This window comes from Accipiter gentilis, chromosome 1 (assembly GCF_929443795.1).
Source record: "Accipiter gentilis chromosome 1, bAccGen1.1, whole genome shotgun sequence".
NCBI classification, from domain to species: domain Eukaryota; kingdom Metazoa; phylum Chordata; class Aves; order Accipitriformes; family Accipitridae; genus Astur; species Astur gentilis.
Genome location: NC_064880.1, coordinates 9101414 through 9107253, shown reverse-complemented (window position 1 = coordinate 9107253; position 5840 = coordinate 9101414).

The window sequence follows — 5840 nt, the reverse complement described above, 5'->3', positions numbered from 1 at the left end:
CAAACCAGGACCAGCTGCAGAGCAGGAGTACAGGACTTGTTAAAGGCTCCCACTTGATGTGAAGGGGAAGAGAAAGGCCTTCAAACCAGCAGAGCATCATGGAGCAGGCAAGATAGCTACTTGCTTCACTGCTGCCACATCTCTCAGCAAGGGAACCTCACCACATATCTGATGCTCCCAAAATATTCAGGAAGGGTCAAGAGCTGTGAGCTTCTCCTGGGTAAGCTGTGACCATGTCACTGGGAACACGGGAGGTCACATCTATGTGAGGGATAGCACTCTAGATCCCATGTTAAAAATTCAAGGAAGATGCATACAGCACTCTTCTTACTACTCATCCATCTTTCCAGGGCTGTGTGTTGGATAAAGTAACCATTCCCCTCTGTGTCAATGTGAAAAATCCTCTCCCCTCCCCACACAATCAAAGGTATGCTTTGGCAAGCATCACCACCCCAAAATAAGAGATGCTGATGTCCTCACACACGTTGAGCATTGGCAGGTCGTCAGTGTCCAAGACTTGTGCAGAAACCACTTTTATTCAGGAAAGAGAGGAGCTGGACTTTTCAGCAGCAACATTTGCTGAGATGTCATCACATTACCTGCAGATGTCCTAGGTTTTTATACAGCTCACCCACTGTAACTGCTACCAGGGAAATATCAGCCCATCAGCCAACAGGCAGATATACCTGGGGTCACCCCAGCAGGAATAAGCCACACAAACCTGCAGAGTGTTCATCCAACTCCGACTAGCATCTCCAGCAACTGTACAACGGGAACCAGTACATTCCTTGTAGTGTGGGGTTTAGACTTTTTGCTTGCACACTTACAGCTACATCTTTCACACAGGCACTTCTCTAGCTTGAGAGGTGCAGTAAGTAGAGGCACAGAAGGAGTGAGCAGATGCACACACACTCCCTGTATGTGCAAGCAGCAAGCCCAGGCTGCACTACGCAACCCTCAGCAGGGTCCCGATTTCTTCAAAACCAAGGAAAAGATAGAAATTCAAAGCTAACAGAAGTATTTTCACACATGCATAAAGTCTAAAAGTCAGGAACTTGGTAAGTAAATTACCTAGCTCAATTTTATGTTTATGTAATTTATCCCAGCACAAATACTGATGGCAAGGGATTAAAGGTCACTGTAAACCTGTGCTTCAGAGCTCAAGCCCATTTCTTATCAAAGAGCCCATGAAGAAGCTGCTGTAAGGCCTTCAGCTTGCATTTTCCTGCTCCAGTTCCACCACTTCACCCTGAAACATCCAGTCACCTCCCATGCAGATACCATGCTGTGTGACCCTCACAGGTGGTTTATTTAGTCCCTCATCAGGCTTTACTAGCAGCACACATGACCCAAGCACCACTGCAGGCTATCCAGCAGGCCTGGAGGGCTGCTGGAGTTGAGCCCACCCTGTCCCACCCTGCTGCCGGCTCCTGCTCCGAGAGCTGCTCAGCTCCGGAAGGTCCCTGGGTGTGGTGCGGAGAGCACTCAGTCCAATTTGCCGCAGAGGCTCTTACGAGGGGCTGACGTCAATGACACAGGCTGATTTTTCAGCTCAGTCCTTCTGTCCAAAACCACCAGAGGGCAGCTTGAAACATAACCATTTACAGGCTTGGCCACGTTAAATATTTCATTTCTGAGCACTGAAACCTGCTTGCCCAACTACTGCCCAACAGTAACTTAAAAGACACCCCCCACCACATTCTCTACCCTTTAGAGGGGCTTCAGGTGTGATGAGATGACTGTTAAGATCTCAGGGAAGCCCTCTTCCCTGCTGCAAAGCAGTGCCAGTGGCCTGCCAGCACACATGGCAGAGGGTGTGTCAATCCGGTCCTTAGCAGTATGCTCTCAAGGCTTACCTTGACAATTCAGGCCCAAAGCCTCCATGGGGCAAGAAAAACACTTTACCAACTTCCAGGGTCCACTAGATTAGGGTGTGATCAGACAAATACACCACTTTTATTACTCTCAACCTCCAACAAAGCTGAGAAGCAGGCAGAGGGCAGCAGCATGAGGCTAGATCTAAAAAAAGTACAGAGTCTATACCCAAGAGTCCTCAAAACCAGACAGGAGCCCTGCTACAGCATCAGGAGTTTCATTCCTCTGCCCCTCATCCAGGTCTCTTCTGTCCAGGTTAAATGAATTTTTTTTTATCCAGGCTTTTTATCCTGGTCCAAGCCCATGATAAATTATATTTTTTATTTCACCTCACTGTAGCAAGCAGGAGTTGGTCAGTTGATACCAGGTGACAAGGGAAGAGGGAGGAGGTCCTGGACTTGCCAGTGTGCTTATAACAGGGCAGCAGGATCTCTAGTTAAGATAACCTCACCATTGAGCTCAAGCCTGTGCCCTGCTACCAGTTTCTTACACAATCCTGGACAAGTCATTTAGGGCAGGAGTTCACAGGAAAGCTCCAGCCAACCAACGACTCCCTGCTCATGGTTTCTTTTCTCCCAGGCTGGGTTTCAGGAGGCTGATTCAGTTTATGAAAGGGACAGATCACCACCGGGACTAAGGTAACAAAACCAGCAGAAATGCACTGCCAGAAGCAGGGGTCTGCTCCTTTTGCCAACTAGAACTAATTTATTCTTAGTTTAATCCCTTTAGGGTTATTCTTTACATTTTTTTTAAGCAGTACTTTCCTCTTTCATGCTTGATCTTCTCTACTTTTTTTATTGCTTGCTAGCAGAAAGGTCTCTGGGTACCCAAAGAGTGACTTGCAGTCCTCAGACAGGAGACCAGGGGTTGAAGAGGAGCAACAGTGAGGAATGTTTTTCAGAGGAAGTAAAGAAGAGTATGGGCAGCAAGAGAAAGCAAAGCAGTGCACCTCCCCAGCACAGGACCCCAGAAGCACCCCACATAAAATAGCTGTACAGTGAGAGAGAGGCTGGTTCATGTAAGTTAAGGCAACAGGAAGGCTGGGTCAGGGGCAGTGCTGACACAACAGCTCACACAAATCCCACTCAAAGTCTGTTTTTAAAAGGAGGCAGCTGCTACCAGCTGCAAAATGAGACCTAGATGGTGGCCAAGTAACAGAGGACACTGCTGCCTCTTGGGAACACGCCAACATCATCAGTCTGTTTTTAGCTCTGTCTACAGCAGCAAACAGCAGAGACAGCAGGAGCAGATCTGCCAAGTGAAACCATACCCAACAGCAACACTGAGCACTTTTCAGGGGGCCCTTCAAACTAACTCTAGCTGGGTCCCAAAGACCCAAACTCCATTCGCTGCTGGAGGACAATATCAGTTTAAATTTTACCTAGTATAAATCCAACTAGCACACTCCAAAAAACACTCTGGGATGTGAAATAGAGCATGTCAAGTATGGACAACTTGGAGATTCACTCATCCATCTGACCCAACACATGAAAGTAGCTGCACCTTGTCAAATCTCCCTTCTGGAAGCCCCTTAAGAAAGAAAGAGCAGGCAGACATAACCCAAGCACAGAAAGTAAACAACAAAGAGGACCATCCCCAGGTCAGATGAGATAGCACACTGCTTGGAAAGCCTTTCAGGCAACACACAGCATTTAACCACAGTTTGGGCAATGCCATGAAACAAACTGCTAAGGAGCCTGGGTGACTCAGTGGTGCTGGTAAAGATGCAGTTGCTCCAAAAAGCTCTTCTCTCAGAGGTCTTATCAAATGTGCTCATCTTTCCTTACATACCCTACCCTCGTTTTAATAAGGGCCACACCTAGATAAGTATAATGCACAGCGCTGACAGCAAGAACTATTAGCACATTACTGGGAAGGAGATGGAGGAGTAAAGAATATGGCTGAGCAAATGAACTCCCTCCTGGGAAAGCTGCAGAGCTCAGCCTGCCTCACTGATCTCCCAAACACTTAAGAAAAGACAACCCTAGCTGCAGCTGTTGCTCAGCAGCACCATTTCTTCCAACACATAACATAGTTTCCTGTTGCCCCACAGGGAAACAGGCAAGGGAGAGCAAGAAAAAGTCCACAACTCCAAGGTGTTCCTGATGGCATAGCACAGGAAACATTGGAGAGAAAAAACAGTCACCAGTTTAACACAATCTTAGCACCAGGCTGAGTTACAGCAGCCATATAGAGACCATGCCTACACCAGGAGCTACAGAAACAGCAGGGTTAGTTACATCAGTATATGTAGAGTGGGAAATTTCTACACATTACTAAATCTTCAAGGGACAGACTGAGCCTAAGGGTGTGCTTAGTTATCTCCTGCTCAGGAAAGCAACTGCTGCCCTGGAACACTCTTCCCACCAGTAATCAACCCTGGAATCCAACCTCTTGCTTTGGATTTCTGATGCAAGCATGTCTCTTATGAGAGAGGCAGGACTTTTCTCCAAAATAAGTACTTGCCTATTTAGCCGATAGTCTTCAATTTCTGTATTTCAACTCTGTTGACAATAGCCCGGTGGGAAAACAAACTGATTCATGCTATTTGTCACCACAGCATACATGTGTTTACCCAATACAGCTGAACTGGTCAGACCATGTGCATGCTCCTACCTCCTCCCTAACCCTCTATGCCAGATCTGCTCTCCTACCTCCTCCCTTGCGGTCATTTTGGCATCAGCTTGACCACAAAAAACAGGCAGTAGAGTCTACTAGTTCAGCAGGAAAGTATCCTGCAAGTTTCCATGCAATTAGTGGATGTAATCATCTCCCTGTACAGCTGAATGGAGCCAACATGTGTGGAGCACGCAGCCAAGGCAGGGAAAGGGGATCATCATTGCTTCATAGACAACAAACAGCTGCTAAAGACACAGAGCCACTTGTTCAGAGTAGCCAACAGAAGCAAGAGCTCCGCTCACTACCTGCTTTTAAGCAAAACTGATTTAGTATTAGGAACTGGAGGTTCACGTGAGAGCCAACCAAAACTCAGAACTCACTAACCAAACCAAAAGATTTCACTAAGAAACTGCTGCGCATCCCAGCCATTAAAACAAGAAGCTGCTCTTCAGTGTCCATGCAGACTTCAGTCCTTGGAGCAATTTTAACATGATTCTCGGATGCTTTCCCATCAGAGATTTTGGGCCCTTACAAGAGATACCATTAACACATGTAGCAGTTGGTTCAGCAGCCAGCCCAGATCTCCTGTACTACTTATGTTAGTGAGCTACTATGGGTACCTCAACAATCCTCAGAGGTGAGAAGGAAGCCAGCCCTGAGCCATGGGTGCATCTTCAGATAGGCAAGTCCCCTATTGTAAAAGCAGTAACATGAGGCAATCCCAGCCCATACCACATATTTGCCATACTAGCCTTAAGGGAAGTGCCAAGTATTCCCACCTGCCTCCAAGACCTTTGCTTTCAAATGAGCTAGCCAAAAATGGCAGTCCCAGAAGGGGAAGAAAGTGGTGTTTTCTCACTGGTTTTGCCCCTGTTTTGCATGCCTTCACACAGTCACCAAGGAGCTCTTATGAGAAGCTCGTATAACCTGGTAACACAGAACATATCTCACACACCCAGCTTGAGAGAGACCTCACTAGTGAGCTGCAGAGAAAAGAAAGGCATGGTGTGAAAAAGCCCATGAGCTAAGCTGTTCAAGCTTGTTTCATCACATCCAGCATCTCATCCTCTCTCTGGACAAGGACAGCTATGTACTAGCAGAGTCATGGAGCTATCCGACTTCTGCAAAGCTAATGCAACACAGAGAGGAAGGAAGCAGCACTGCTCTTTGAAAAGGATGTTTTTCCATCATCCAGCACCTCCAGGATTCCCTCCAGAGCCAAGTTTAACCTCATGGCACCGATGTAACAACACAGAATTTATTGCTTAGCCAAATGGACCTGCATGAAAGGACTGGTACAGGTCACTGCCATAAAAACTTATGCAGAAGCACCAGAAAGCTATAGG